The sequence below is a fragment of the Cornus florida genome, unplaced genomic scaffold (genome assembly GCF_030987335.1).
Source record: "Cornus florida cultivar Cherokee Brave unplaced genomic scaffold, ASM3098733v1 CherokeeBrave_3.0.0_Hap2_Chr02, whole genome shotgun sequence".
Taxonomy (NCBI): Eukaryota; Viridiplantae; Streptophyta; class Magnoliopsida; order Cornales; family Cornaceae; genus Cornus; species Cornus florida.
Window position 1 is genome coordinate 6,356,455 of NW_026775572.1, and position 15,229 is coordinate 6,371,683.

The 15,229-nt window shown below is 38.0% G+C and overlaps 1 protein-coding gene across 1 annotated transcript in view; it reads right to left on the bottom strand.

Moving 5' to 3' along the window:
* Positions 1–1,436: 1,436 nt before the first annotated feature.
* Positions 1,437–15,229, bottom strand: part of LOC132295597 (uncharacterized) — a 36,971-nt gene continuing 23,178 nt past the window's right edge. The window contains exon 11 of the mRNA XM_059793906.1: positions 1,437–2,219. The gene's annotated coding sequence lies outside the window, so the exon portion shown is untranslated. The remainder of the gene's footprint in view (positions 2,220–15,229) is intronic.

Consider the following 15,229-nt stretch of genomic DNA (forward strand, 5'->3'; position numbering starts at 1 on the left):
TCTGCTTCATCATTGCTCCTTTAATTGTAGTCCACGTTTATGTAGAATATCGATGATTTTTCAGCCCAACTTGATTGCTACTCCAAACTACCTTCAGCCCAAACATAATCCAAGACCCAAAATATAATCCAAGGCCCAAATATCAAAATGGGTGTCAACAATAATACACCGTGACTCGAGTAGTCTTTTTTTTTTTTTTTTGGTTAAAAACCTTGAGTAGCCTTGTTGACAAGAACTGGTTCACAAGTGAGAAATTACATTTTGTCTGTAATTATATGCTTAAGTCTAAAATCGTAATTCATGTATTTCATGAATCAGTTCATCACCTAAAACTCTCCCAACACAAGTAATAGAGTCTCTTGCACCGACACCGCTTTAAATACCCAATTATTCAAGATAAATCTAATTAAAATGAGAACAATTTACGTTAATTCCCAATTCATCAAAATCACTCCAAATGATAGTCTGATACATATGAATTCGATCTAATACAATTACATTCCACAACCCAAACAAGAATACATAGATAAAACCTGAAGTTAAATAATAAAACTAAAATGCTCAAATTCGAATAGCTCAACTAAAGGCTTAACCTATGTCTTAAGACTTGAAAGATAATAAAAAATATCTAAAATTTAGGAACTACCAAGCTACGCATATATGAGAGAAAATCTTCATGGAAGTAAACCGACTCTGGTACCATCTTCTTCATCTACAAAATGTTTGATGCTAGGGGTAAAGCAAAGCCCAGGAGAACGCTAAACAAATCAATTATACACCCTATCAATTAACAAATAGGCACACATGTGGGGAAGGAATAAATAACGAAATTTGAATGATCTGGCAAATACGGAACATTTTATATATAACAAATTTTTTTTTTTTTTATAACATTTTATATATAACATAATAACCGCCAAGGAAATAATTTCATGGTTCAACCAAATGCTCATAAACAACCAAAGTCGTCCACACCGCAATCTCAGACAATTTCTGAAGCTTCCGCGGATGACTACCCCGATGGATGTATATCACTCCAATTATCCCACACTTCGTCCGACACATGAAATAAAGTGAAAGCCCGACAGATAAATGCATGAAGGACATGGGGTTGAAACTTAAGAAAGCCACCAAATACAATTAATAAAAATATGAAAGCTACACGAGCTTGAAATGGAGGCGGCATGGAGCTGTTATGATGTGTTGAAGATGGGTTCTTGTTGGAGGAAGCCTTGGTATGTCCAGAACTGCTTTATTCTTGTACCATAGATTGTCCTTGGCATGCAAGTTCAAGTTCTTCTACCTACAATGGTTTATTTTATTTTATTTTGGTATACAATGAAGCAGATCTCTTATATTGACAACATTCTCCACACATTCACATGCTCAGATATTCCCCGAGAAACTGAAGAGTAGTCGGAGTTTGATACTAGACACGTGAGTAGGAGGACAGCATATTTGAACCAATGCCATAAAATCATGTTTACGAGTAGATGGCATGAATAAGAGCATAAGTAGAATACACTTCTCAATTTTTTATCTTATTGTAAGTGGAAAATGCATACACACGAAGATAAGTCACAATTTAACAATTAAAAATTATATTTCTTCAGAAGCAGCACATACTTGTTATTCCTGTCACTAAGTTGAACTAACCAACCAATACCCTAATTACAATTTCCAAGCTTGCATATCAGTTTTAGCATAAATCCGCGCAAAGCTAGAGAGAGTGTATGAGAAGCAATCCTCAATTCCTTCTATATTTGATTCTTTCTTGAGATGAAATTGACTTGATATGAGAAAGCTAGGTCTGGCACGAGCTTCACCCATGCGTATAGGTAACCAATTTAGTTACACAATATAATGCAGGTAAAAATAAGCTGGCGAGATAAGATCTCATGTAACAAGCATGGAGTTAAAAAGACGCTAAAAACTGCTTAATAGGAAAACAAAGAGATCACTCCTTCCACGCATGTACATAATCTATGTAATACTACGCGAACATAAGCAAGCTATTATTAGCAGTTCAAAATCCTAACATTATTTACTCAATCCTGAAGTTTGACCGTCAATCCAATTTTATCCTTTTTCCTTTTCCTCCAAGTGAACATGAGTTGATAGGAGATGTAGCCAACAGATAACAGTTTAATCCATCTGCCATCAAAAAAATGTGTGCAAGAAATTTCCGACTTCTTGATGGATCCAGCACCATGCTTTCCCTGTGCAAAGGTAACTTATCAGATGGAAGAAAGAAAGAATACAATTTTTTTTTTTGTTGTTACTTCAAGAATACATTATTACCAACAGGCCAGTGGCTTAGCGGTACCAAGCTCCTACTTCTCAAAGAGAGGTCAGGGGTTTGAGCCTCAGTGAAGGCATGTGTGTGTGAGTACCAACTAGGAAAAAAAACAAAGATACATTATTGTTGTTTCTTGAGCACAGCACATAGATTCAAAGAGACCCAAGAAAGTATTTGAGTGAATCAATAAGGCATACCCCAAGAAAGATAAAGTCATTTTGAGAAGCACAAATGAAAGGTTTAACTAATTCTTTCTCCTCTTTTATGAAAGCTTCCAGTACCTTTCCAGTTCATAATGTTAGTATACACATAATACTACTTCATTTGTAAACAAAGGGTGAAAGACATGATGTAAACGCATTACAAAATCAGAATTAAGTCCTGAAACGAATATGAGCTTCATACTTAAAAATCGTAGCAACAATCAAATGCAGATACAATTTGGAGGATATAAGTGCTTTATATAATACATGTGTTTATTATTTTATTTTTGAATTATTTACTAATATTTTTTTGGGATGAGTTCAAGTAAATGGCACAAGTTCAAAAGGAGTAAGCCAAGAAGTACATATGGTAACATGTTATAACCAATGGAGGAGACCTGTGGGCACATATCATATAGCGAAGCCTAAATAGATAAATAATATTTTTCTTACATTATACTCTTTCTTTTGATAGGGAAAAAATGACCAAACAATCAAGACATGCATAACTAAGAGGTGAACATAAAATTTGTGAAGTTGTAAAAGCTAGAACCTCACTGACCAACTCACTTTATATGTAAAACATCTAAAAATACATGGCAAGGGCCAACAAATCCATCAAAATCAAGAGAGAGATAAACGACCTACTTGGTTCAGTTTTCTATTTTCTGAGTAAAAATCAGAAAATTGTACCAAAACCTGTTTGGTAGACAAAGAACTATCTTTTATAGTTATCTAAAAATAGTTTCCTGAGTTCTTGACAAAGGTTTTTAGAAAACTGAACCAAGCATGCCCAAATATTTCCATCTATAAGCGAATGGATCAAGGTACACTTTCAAATAAAATAGAAATGATAAATTTAGAAGCATATGAGAGACACAATTAAAGCAGTTACACGAGGCAAGTGCAGGACAAAGCTAATAGAAAGAAGTGACTTTGAAAAGGTGAAAGACTATAAGGGTTCATGTAAACTATGCAAATAGTATAGCAACGCAATCTATTTGAAAACACTACTACTCAACAAGAAAATGGGAAAACTAAATAGATCAATAAAGAGCTGTAGAAATTGGTTTATCACTCATATATATATATATATATATATATATATATATATATATATATATATATATATATATATATATATATATATATATATTCCACAAAATTGAGATACATTAAATTGGGAGAGAAGATGAGACGCATGGAAAGGCGAGAGAGAAAGAGAGAAATGCCAAAATTGTAACATTTTTTTAATAATATATATATATATCCAAAAGAAGGAAAATGGGAACGAAAAACGAATACCATTTGAAAAGACAATGTGAAGATAAAATTGAGGGGAGGGGGGTGTTTCATCGGGCACACTCTTGACATGTCTATTCTTTAGCAAAGGCCACATCATATATATCCCTTTTCTTTATAAGTGCCGCATCATATATATATGACCATCTGCTTGAACCAAAATATGTTTCTTTCCTCTGTCTTAAGGACTTTTTAGACGCAGGCCTTGGAATGAGAATAGCCCTATAACCCCTCATGAAGAAAAAGAGAGTAATGCCATACAGTTATAGACTTTCCATTATTATATCTTTAGGATTAGGATTCCTTGAAAGAAGCGCAGCACCCACTTAAAAATAAAGTGAACTATAGAGCATCGACCGTACTTGGCATCATTCAGACAATGCCTTTGCTTTTTTAGCTTCTACACAAGTGATTTTTACCAAAGTAATAATGTTTCACCATTTATGTGTGCTCCTAAAGTATAAATAAATAAATTTAAAAAAAAAAAAGAAAAAATAAAAAAGAAAAAAAGAAAAAGGAAAAAGATACTAATATACCCAATGAAACAGCCACAGATCTTAGAGAGAGAGAGAGAGAGGAAACATAAAATATCATTTCTGGAGGTATCATTACAGAATTTATGTTCAAATACGAGTCAAAACTATGCTTGCTATATTCTAGCATCAAATCTTTACTATTACTAAGCATCTCCATGCATGGTGGTGTGGATTCATACATAAAAATCTCATTTACTACTGAGTTACTAGTCAATACTCATCTCAACAATTTATTTTACCAACTACTTGAATAACGTAAATAATAGATCTCATCTCTAAATCTATTACTAGGAATATCATATATAAGGTATAATACAAATTTAATTTATAATAGCCAATAAAATAAAGTTAAAAGAGAATAAAGTCAACCCTACTCTACACAAACTGCCAAAATTTATTTACTTAGGGCTGTTCACTAATAGGAATTAATTCCTGTTTTTGCTGTCAATTCCTAAAATCAAGAATCAAGAGTGCAAATCATGTTTACTAATATAATTTTACTTTGCGTCTTTTATAAAGTACTTTCAGATTTTTTTTTTTTTTTCCTAGTTGGTACTCACACACACTTGTCTCTTCTGAGACTTGAACCCCTGACCTCCCTTTGGGAAGTAAGAGGTTGATACCGCTAGGCCATTGGCCCGTTGATAGTACTTTCAGATTTAATTAAGGGAATGAAAAGTAACAAAAATGTGCTTTCTCGATTTCTCCACTGTTCACAGGAATTACTTTCTCTAGCACTATTTATCCAAAAACAAAAAACTCTAAAATTATGCATCACCCATTCCTCCACCCAAGCCGCCTTCTCCCCACCATGGCCACCGCCACCGCCACCGCCAACAAAATTATCTTATCACCCATCGCCTCCACTCACCTCCTCCCCACCATGGCCACTGCCACAAGCATCTCTCTCCTCTCCCATACACCTCAAAACCCATCAACAAGATACCCAAATCAACTTGAACTAGTCACAAAAAAATATATATAAAAACAAAAAAACAAAAGCGTCCCTCGCTGTCAACCGCCACTGCCGGCAACCAATGCCACCATCGCCACCACCGAAATCTTCTTTGGTTTATGTTAGAACGCCTCTCTCTCCTCTCTGTCTCTCTCTTTCTCTCTCTATAAACACTCACTTCCCATGGAGCTATTGGCGATGGCAAAACCCACCCTCAAAATCGAAGGATTCAACAGAGGAATCTCTTTCGAGCGGCTCGAATTCATTAGAGGAAGAGCAAATGGCTCAAACCAACGAGGAGGAAGATGAGGAAGAGCTCGAGGCTGTCACCAGGCTGATTCCGATAAGGATGCCAACGGTAAGTTGCCGTCAGACAATGCCATCGCCGGTGATGACCAGGAAGAAGAAGGAGAAGAAACTGAAGAGGTAATTCACGATTACATGGGTGGCGGCTTTTGGTGGTGGTGAGTGGAGAGAGAAGAGTTGAAGAGTCGGGAGCAATTTTTACAAAATCAAAATCATAATTACTGAACTTGCTTTCTAATTTCTTGCTTTCAAAATATTGAAAGCATAAAAGATTATTGAACATGATTCTACTTGGTATTTCAGCTTCAGAAATGAAAATCATGATTTTGCTTTTAGAGAAAGCAAAAATCAGGAAGTGAAAGGGTTAGTGAGCAGGTCCTTGCTGATCTAACTTGCATACACTTAAAAATAAATTAAAATTGAATAGATTACACTGCTCAAGCCAAAGCCGACTCTGGGGCAACTCACAACATCTAGGGTTTCTCTGCGCGGAGAAGGTGGAGTAACATATGGAAGAGGGTCACACCTCCTCCTCACAGCCACCGGGGGCAGTCTCTATCCAGCAGGGATCTCCTCCACGACAAACTTGGAGAAGTTTTTTCAATCATACAACACAATCCACGTTTGTAAACTTGGATTGTCATGATGACTGTAGAAGCTGTTAAATGTCATGATTGTAGTATTGGATAACGGTCATTGGTATTATTGTACTTTTGTTGGTCTTATATATAAGATTGAGGGGTGTGTTTTACTTACGCCTCTTATTTCCTGTGAGATTTCTCTTCTTTATTCTCTTTCCTTGTCTCCTGTTCTTCCTCTAATCTAACCCTAAAACACACGCATGCAAATTTTAACTTGGTATCTGAGCAGCAGATTGAAGTTAGAATAAATTTTTATCAAGTTGTAGGAGATCAGAAAGGTTGAAGGTTGCCATCTGTACACTGATGTCAGTATGACTCCTTCTTGACGTCAGTAGCTACTAGTCAACAACCACCTGATCTGGCTTGCCTGAATTTTCTGGTAATTATGGTGGCCTTGGTTCTTCATTTTGACATTGTTTGAGGGCAGTTTTAATTTTTTGAAACACTGTCTACGTTTCACCCAAGATTTTTCGATCTGCATATTGGGGTCTTTTCTGATGTTTTTGTTTGTTGAAACCTAACCTAAAGGGACCATCTAGACTTTGAAGGTGCTTGGTTAGTGTTAATTTGTTGCTTCACTACATCTGGAGTGTTCTATTATCAAAAAAAATTTGGTTCTGCAGTCGCCTCCTTGTCTTTGGCAGTTACCCACCTGCTGTTTTTGACCTTCAAATCCCTCTGTAAGTGCTCTTAAATCTGTTCGGATGCTTGGGCTATAGAAATCTGCATAAGAATTGGGATTTAAGATCTTGAGTTGGTAGCATGATTGATGAATGGATGTTTGTTTGTTAAATCTACATTTTTGGCTCCTAAACCGTCAGAATTACACCTGCTATTGTTTGGATCTGCCTTGTTTGTATGGAGGAAACTCAATACTGGATTTGCAATTAAGAGCTCAGCCTCTGAAACTTGTTATCCATTGATAAGGAACATTGTACAAGCAGACTCTTCTGCTGCAGTGAGTTGGAATTACTTTGATTCTTGGGTTGTTAAGAAAGCTAGATTTGAACTTTGAATCTGATATCAGTATCACACTTGTTCTTGAATTATAGTTGTTCTTGCTTTCTGTTTCAGCTGGGAGGTTTCAGTGGAAGGCTGTGTGGAGATCCAAAGTGCCGCCTAAAGTGGCCTTTTTTACGTGGACTGTGGTGTGGGGTAAGATTTTAACGCTTGATAATTTGAGGAGGAAGCTTATTATTGTTAATCGGTGTTTCATGTGTAAGCATCATGGTGAGTCGGTGGATCATCTTCTTTTGCACTCTTCAGTGGCCATGGATTGTTGGAACCTTTTGTTGGGCCTGTTCGGCGTTGTGTGGGTCATGCCTAGATCTACGAGAGAGTTGATTGAGGCTTGGAGTGGGGTGACTGTAGGTTCCCAAGCTAGACGGTATTGGAGGATGGTGCCTTTGTGTCTATGGTGGAGTCTATGGACGGAGCGCAATAGTAGAGCTTTTGTAGGAAAGGAATCCGCAACTGCATTTATTAAGCATAGTATTCTTTCCTCTCTTGTCTTTTGGGGATCGGGTAGATATTGTGGCTTCTTTGAGGAGTTGATTGATTTTCTGGCCTCTTTGGCGCCTTAGGGCTTGCTTGTATTTGGGACGCGTTCCCCTTTTGAACGCTTTTAATTGAAATTTTACTTATCAAAAAAAAATTATAGTTGTTCTTGTATTTTTTTTCAGGGCCACATATTTGTTCATGGATGACTCTAAGCCACAACCTTATTTTTGTGGTAGTTCCCCGTGTTGGTGGCTGTGGTAGTTCTCGTGTTGGCGGCTGTCCTAGTGGTCGTGGTGATAGGAAGTGTGATCATTGTGGTGGTTCAAATCATACTACATCTTATTGCTGGAAAAAATAGCACAAGCCAAATTTTGTACTTCAAACTACCAGTGGAACTGCACAATCACTGCTATCAAGTGCCAATTTTACACTCCTCGCTCAACTTAGCATGCTTATTCAGAGGTTACGAACTACTCTTCCATCCAACTCTACTTCTACCTTGGCTATTTTTTTTTTTTTTTTTTTGATAATTTACTTCTCCCTTGGCTAATTCAAGTAATATTGATTCTCTCTGTCATGGGTCATTGATTCTGGAGCTAGCTCACACGTCTGGTACATCATCTTTATTTTCTGATTAAGAACCTGTTCAAAATCACATTGTTTTAGCTGATGGTTCCTTTCGGCCTATTCTTGGGAAAGGTGTCCTTCACCCTACCAATTCATTATCATTACCTTCTAGTCTCTATGTCCCTGACTTCCTTTTTAATTTGACTTCTGTAAGCCAATTGACTAAAGAATTACATTGTTTCGTAACCTTTACCCTGACTTCATATGTTTTTCATGACCTCAAGACAAAGAAGATAATTGGTTCAGGACATAAGAAGGGCGGGTTATATTATTTGGATATTGCTAAGCCTCATTTTGTCTTGTCATCAGCTTTGAGTGCTACAGTCTCTCCTCTTCAGTGGCATTTTCGTTTAGGTCACCCATCTTTGGCCAAGTTGCGGTTAGCTATTCCTACGTTGATTCCTATGTTTGTTTTAGAGTGTGAAGCTTATCAATTGGGCAAACATCATCGTAGTTCCTTCCCAAGTCGTAGTCAGCCTCGTCAGACTGAGTGATTTAGTTCACACAAACATCTGGGGTCCTTCTCGAACAGCAAGTTTGAATAGGTTTCTATATTTTGTCATCTTTGTTAATGATTATTCTCGAATGACATATTTGTTCTTGATGAAAGAAAGATTTGAGTTACCACGTATTATTACTAAATTTTATAACAAAATTCTTACCCAATTTGGTAAATGTATTAAGGTTTTTCGATCTGATAATGCCTTGGAGTATACACAGTCTATCATGAGTTCCTTCTGTTCAGATCGTGGTATCATTCATCAGACTATTATGTTCACACTTCTCAATAAAATGGTGTTGCTGAACAAAAGCATCGCCATCTGTTGGATGTTGCCCGTACCTTGCTATTTAATATGAAGTGCCAAAACATTATTGGGCGGATGCAATTCTTACTGCTTGTTATCTCATTAACCACATGCCCTTCGCTATTCTGAAAAATCAGTCTCCTTTCTCTCTTTTATATTCGGATCCTTCTCCCTTTCAACTTACTCCTCGTGTCTTTGGTTGTGTAGCCTTTGTTTACATTTTAGATCCTGGTCGTGACAAGTTGTCTCCTCGTGCTCGTAAGTGTGTTTTTCTCGGGTGCTCCCACACTCAGGAGGGGTATCATTGTTACAATCCTGAGTCTCGGTGTTACTTTGTTAGTGCGGCCGTTACTTTTTTTTTTAGTCCATTGTTTTCTATACATCGTCATCTCATAATGAGGGGGAGTCTTCCTTATCTTTACCTACTCTTCCGCTGCCATTAGTTCCATCTTCTAGTTCTCCTCTATCTTCTAATCCTCCCTTGCAGGTTTACCAGCGTCAAAATCTCTCGGCCTGTTGTTTCTTATGGTCCGGACAAATCATCTTCTCAACCAAAGGTTCAGGTTCCTCCATCATCCACTTCTACCATTGATGATTTAGATTTACCAATGCATTAGATCGAGGTAAACGTACTTGTACTTGACATCCCATCGCTAATTTTGTTTCTATGATCGTGCTTCCTCTTCCTTGCAATCTTTTGCTTTTACCTTGTCATCTGCCCCCACTCCTTCATCTTATAAGCAGGCTTTATTTTTGTTTGGATTGAAACACGCTATGGATGAGGAAATGAGTGCTCTTCACAAGAATCAGACTTGGAAGCTTAATGCTATCCCCTAAGGGAAACAAACTGTCGGTTGTCGTTGGGTTTATACTGTTAAGTATCTTCCTCTTCCTGATGGTATTATTGAGTGTCTTAAGGCACGTTTAGTTGCCAAAGTGTACACGCAGACCTATGGTGTTGATTACTCAGAGACATTTTCTCTTGTTGCTGTCTCAATTCTGTATGAGTTCTTCTTTTCGTGGCAGTTTGTTGTTTTTGGCCTTTACACCAGCTTGATTTAAAGAATGCATTTGTTTACAGTGAGCTACAAGAGGAGGTTTAAATGGATCAGCCACCGGGTTATGTTGTTGCTGGTAGTGAGCACCGTGTTTGTTGACTGCGGAAGGCTCTCTATGGCCTAAAGCAGTCCCTTCGTATTTGGTTTGATAGATTTTGTGTTGTAGTGATCGAGTTTGGTTTTCAGCGCTCTACTTCTGATCATTCTGTCTTTATTCGTCACTCTTGTGCTGGTACGATTGTCTTGATTGTCTTTGTTGATGATATTATTATATCTGAGAGTGATTCAACAGGCATTGCGAAGTTGAAACAACATCTTAGTCAACATTTCCATACCAAAGACTTAGGTGATCTTTGCTATTTTCTTGGGATTGAAGTTGCTCGTTCTCGTGAAGGCATCTCATTGTCTCAACGGAAATATGTTTTTGATCTTTTGTCTAAAACTGGTCTCTTAGGTGCACAACTGATTGATACTCCTATAGACTCCACAGTTAAACTTGACGATGATCATGGGGAGTTGTTTGCCGATGTTAGCCGATATTGGCACTTGGTTAGGAAATTGATCTATCTTACTGTTACGCGTCCAAATATTACTTATGTTGTTAGTGTGTTTAGTCAATATATTCATACTCCTCGTCAACCCCACTTTAAGGTTGATTGTCGTATTCTGCGTTATGTGAAGGGTGTGCCTGGGAATGAATTGTATAAGCTTTCTTCTTCTTTCTCTGTAACGGGTTTTAGTGACGCTGATTGGGCTGGCAATCGTTCAGATCAGCAATCTACATCTAGTTATTGCATTTTTATTGGTGGTAATCTTGTTACTTGGTGCAGTAACAAGCAAACGGTAGTAGCTCGTTCTAGCGCGGAGGCTGAGTATTGTGCTATGGCTCACACTGCCTCCGAGATGTTGTGGGTGCGCTCTCTTCTTCAAGAGATGGGTATTGACGTTCCTACTCCTATGTCAATGTATTGTGATAACCAAGCTACTATCTTGATTGCTAGTAATCCTGTTTTTGACGAGCATACCAAGCATATAGAGGTGCATTATCATTTTATTTGAGATCTGCTGATGCGGAAACAAATTGTTACTCCATATATTTCCTGTGATGATCAGCTAGGTAATATTCTTACGAAGTCGTTGACTTGTGGTGCATTTCAACGGTTGTGCTTCAAGCTGGGCATGTTTAATCTTTATGCTCGAGCTTGAGGGGAGTGTTAGATGTCATTATTGTAGTAGTGGGTAATGGTCAAGGGTATTAGTACTTTTGCTGGTCTTAATATATATGATTTAAGGGTGTAGGGTTTTACTTACGCCTCTTATTTTCTATGAGACTTCTCTTCTTTCTTCTCTTTCCTTGTCTCTTGTTCTTCCTCTAATCTAACCCTAAAACCCACGTATACAAATTTTAACTAAGCAAAAAGAAAATTGTGATTGATGATGCGGATGTGGAGAACGATGTCAAACATTGGAAAAACTCCATTGTGGGTTATGTTATGGGCAGTCGGCCGTATTACCCATTGTTTGAGAAATTCATAGAGAAACATTGGTGCAAACAATTGGAATTGATCTATCTGCGTGATGGTTTCTTTATTGTGCGATTTGGTTCTGCTAAGGATGTGACTAGGGTTTTGAAGAGGGTGCATACATTCGAGGGTAGACCAATTATCTTAAAGAAATGGGATCGTAACATGAATTTGCAGAAGGAAGTGCTTGGCTCCGTACCAATTTGGATAAAGCTACATGGTCTGCCTATACACTGCCGCAACAAGACTATGATCTCTAAGGTATGCTCGAGTTTTTCAAAAACTCTGTTTCTTGATGATAATATGATTAATCGTGGTCAGTTTGTGAGGGTTATGGTGGAGACTGATATTAAGGTTGAATTGCCCGTCTCTATGACTATATGTGTGCATGTTGAGGACTGTGTTATTGATGTGGAACATAAGAATCCTTTAAAGGTTACTGAAAAGAAGATATCACGTAAGAAGTCAGTAGGGCAATGGGTAGTTAAGATGAAGGGAAAATTAGATCAGCGTGTTGCCTCAATTGTGGAGGTTCAAAACGTCACAGGGGGTAAAAAGGTTGGGATAGAGACATCTTGCTTTGCTTTAAGATGAAGAAAGGTCTTTTCCAGATTCTGATGCAATTAAGGATGATTTAACAGCTCCAGTCATGGTGCGGGATCATGATTCTAATCTTGTTGTGGCTGTTGAGAGTGAGGGTCCTTCAAAGTGTGCGTTGCACAATTGCGATTTGGACCTTATGCATGATTCGGATGAAGGCATTTCTGATAATGGTGAGGACCTTGTTAGTATGGCTGACCAAGCTAGGGGGTTGAATGCACTGTAACTCATCTTGATCAATTAGAGAATGCTGGTCAATCGCCGGATATCATATTAAGTCATTTTCTTGAGGAGAAGAGGGGTAGGAAAAAGACACAGTTACCACAATCTGATAGGGCCCTTAGAAATAAGGGCACAGGCGGCAATCCACCTAAGCCACTTTCTCAATGTTAGGAGCATGGAATGTTATGCAACGTGAGGTTAAAAGCTGGTTATTAGAGAATCACTGTGCTTGTATAGTGCTGGTGGAAACTAGAGTTAGACAGAGAAATGCTGACATAATTTAGAAGAGGCTTTGTCATTCTTGGGGCTGGCTTTCCAATTATGATTGTAATCCTTTGGCTAAAATTTGGGTTGGCTGGAATAGACCTATCCTTGATATTTCTCTGGTTTGTGTAGATAGTCCATGCTTCTCAAAATAAAAATTATTGCTTCTGGTTTAGTTGTGTATGTGTCAGCAGTGGATGCTGATAATTTTAAAAATGAAAGAAAAAAAATTATGGGTGAGTTTGCAGGCTCATGCTGCTACTGTTCAAGGGCCTTAGCTTGCTATTGGCGATTGGAATATTGTGCGGTTTCATCATGAGAAGGGAGGTGGTCAAAAGCTCCATCGGTGTTTGCTGGATGAGTTTAATAATCTCATTAAGTCCTTCAGGCTAGATGATTTACCCTCTAACAATGGCGATTGGTCTTGGACTAATAAACAGAGTACAAAAAATAATATTTTCTAGATTGGATAGAGCTCTGGTAAATAGGGATTGGCTCAATGAGTTTACCGACTCCAAGCTCTTGTTAAATACTGCATCCCTCTCAGACCATTATGGTATGGTAGTCAAATGGTTTCATTCATGCTCTGCAGGTCCTAAGCCATTCAAATTCCTAAAAATATGGTGTTTACAGCAGGAAGCGTAAAGTCTTGTGTCTAAGCATGGAGTGTGCAGACTTCTGGTTCACCTATTCTTCAGGTTATGAAGAAATTAAGAGAGGTCAAGTCAGTCATAAAAAATTGGAAAAACGCTGGTGGTAGAATAGATGCACAGCTTCAAGGGGCTAGAGAAGGGTTGCTATTGACTCAGATGGAATTATTACAGAAGCCTTTGGATGAGCAGTTATTACAGAAAGAGAGAGAATAGAGTTTCAGGTGTAGAATCTGATTGATATGGAAGAGATCCTCTGGGCACAAAAGTCAGTCCAATGGTTCAAGGAAGGAGATAGATGTACTAGTTTTTTTCATCATAAGACCAAGATTAGAAGGGCATATAATGCCATCACTCAACTTCAAAAAGGGCCTGAGGAGGTGTCTGAAGATCCAAAAGTTATGAAACAATGGTTGATCGAGTATAATGAGAATTTATATACTGCTGGAGAAGGTGTGAGGGGCACTTTTCAACCTAGGAAGACCCTTCCTTAGTACTAACCAAGGAAACTATCTTAAAGGGAGTACTACTGAGGAGGAGATCAAAGGTGTTGTTATGGCTTTTCATCCTAATAAAGCTCCTGGTCCAGATGGATTTCCAGCTAGGTTCTTTCAAAAGTTTTGGCATGTTGGTGGTGGTCTGGTCAAGGCTGTGCTCCATTTTTTCTCTAGTTCCAAGCTTCCAATGGGAGTGAACACTACTTTCCTTACTTTAATTCCTAAAATTAATCATAATGCTCTGAGTACAAATTACAAACCAATTGCACTTCATAATTTCTTATATAAAATCATCACTAAGCTTCTAGCAAATAGACTTAGTGGGATTTTGCCTTCTATTGTTGGTCTGGAGCAATCTGCTTTTGTGGAGGATCCATGACAATATACTCCTAATTGCTGACATGGTTAGTCATTTTGGAATAAAGATGGGTGATCCTGCTATGGCTTTGAAGGTGGACCTTCAATAAGCTTATGATTCACTATATTTGGGGCTTTAAAAAAGAAAGGATGCAGGCTTATGGCTTTGGAGCAAGATGGATTCAATGGGTAATGGAATGTATCTCAACACCTAAATTTTCAATTTTATTCAATGGGGTCCGCTGGATATTTTTCTTCTTCAAGAGGAATTAGACAAGGCTGTCCTTTATCACCTTTATTGTTCACTCTTGTAACTGAATTATTCTCTACTATGATGATGGATGGTATCAATACTGGCCAAATTCAACTCACTAATGCTACAGTGAAGACAGGTTTGCAAGTGCCTCATGCCCTGTATGCTGATGATCTTGTTATTGTGTTGAAGGCTTCTCTCTCTAATGCCCGAGCTCTGAAGACACTGTTAGATCAGTCTGGGGCCTTTAGTAGTCTAAAAGTGAATGCTGAGAAAAGTTTACTGATGTTTTCCACGGCAGTGAGGAGAAGCAGAGGAATAGGTCAGATCCCACAATTCAAAGTTGCTGAGTTTCCAATTCAGTATTTGGGGATCCCATTATCAGATTAGAAGCTCAAGGTTGCTGATTTTTCTACTTTATTTAATAAAGTGAATGCTAGACTTCAGAACTGGAGTACGCTCAATTTGTCTATTGCTGGTAGGTGGGAACTTCTAGGCCAGTCTTGTTTTCCTTCCTTTATTACTAGCTATGTGTTGGGACTTTATCCAGAAAGATAAGCTTTGGATTCATTGGTTCAGAGGTAGGTATCTCAGAGTAGCCAACTTCTGGTCTGTTGTTCCCAAACAACA